Source organism: Myodes glareolus, chromosome 6 (genome assembly GCF_982192425.1).
Source record: "Myodes glareolus chromosome 6, mMyoGla1.1, whole genome shotgun sequence".
Taxonomy (NCBI): domain Eukaryota; kingdom Metazoa; phylum Chordata; class Mammalia; order Rodentia; family Cricetidae; genus Myodes; species Myodes glareolus.
Genome location: NC_142031.1, coordinates 69,373,322 through 69,374,232, shown reverse-complemented (window position 1 = coordinate 69,374,232; position 911 = coordinate 69,373,322). Strand labels below are relative to the sequence as shown.

At 46.1% G+C, this 911-nt stretch overlaps 1 non-coding gene across 1 annotated transcript; it reads right to left on the bottom strand.

Moving 5' to 3' along the window:
- Positions 1 to 328: 328 nt before the first annotated feature.
- On the bottom strand, positions 329 to 401 carry Trnak-cuu (transfer RNA lysine (anticodon CUU)). The gene has a single exon. It is a non-coding gene; the product is annotated as a tRNA-Lys (tRNA).
- Between the last annotated feature and the right edge of the window lie 510 nt (positions 402 to 911).

The following is a 911-nucleotide window of genomic DNA, read 5'->3' as shown; positions in this document are numbered from 1 at the left end:
ATAGGCGGGTCAACCAGACAGGAAGTAGAGGCAGAGCAATGAGAATAGGATAAGGCTAGGGAGGAGAAAGGTTCCCCAGCCACTCCTGAGCAGACCACCTAAGAGGCAAGATGTAAGCTGCCCAGCTGAGAAAGGTACCGTGTGGCTGACATAGATAAGGATAATGGGGTAACAAAAGTTATAAGAGCTAATAAGTAGCCTGACCTAATGGGCCAATCAGTTTTATAACCTTATGGAGTCTTGTGTGTGATTTCTCTTTGGGCTTACCGGACGTGGGGTACTGGGCGGGACAGAAACCCCAACAAGCCAGCCCTCGTGTTACATATGGCGCCCAACGTGGGGCTCGAACCCACGACCCTGAGATTAAGAGTCTCATGCTCTACCGACTGAGCTAGCCGGGCGGGAGCTGGGCAGGATGAAAAGCAGGCCTGCCCGCAACTCCTCACTACAGAAAACTCCAAGAAAACTCATGGCCTCAGTTTCTTCAAAACCTGGCATTGTCCTTGGAATGTGTTTTAATACTCATCCCAAGTGTAGTGGATAAGCATGCGTTACTTCAGATGATTCATTATAGCTGGCTATTGTTATTTGTTTATGTGCCTCTCTGGAAAAACACGTTGGGTTTTTTTTTCTTTTTCTTTTTTTTCTGTCTGTGACCTGTCTTTGTGATGTACATGTTACTCAGGTAACTCCTCTTAACCCTCAGAATATACATTTTCTGATGCTCTGACTTGCATGAGACTTCAGTCTGCCTTATTTTAGATTCCCTTCTCCCAGGTTCATACCTTTAGAGGGGCAAAAATCTCACCACCGTGCAAAAAAAAAAGTGTCCCTACTTTACCCCTCAGGCTAACAAATAAAAGCTCAGAGCCAAGAATGCCTTGTCCCTTTGGGATTGTTGACAGTTGAGG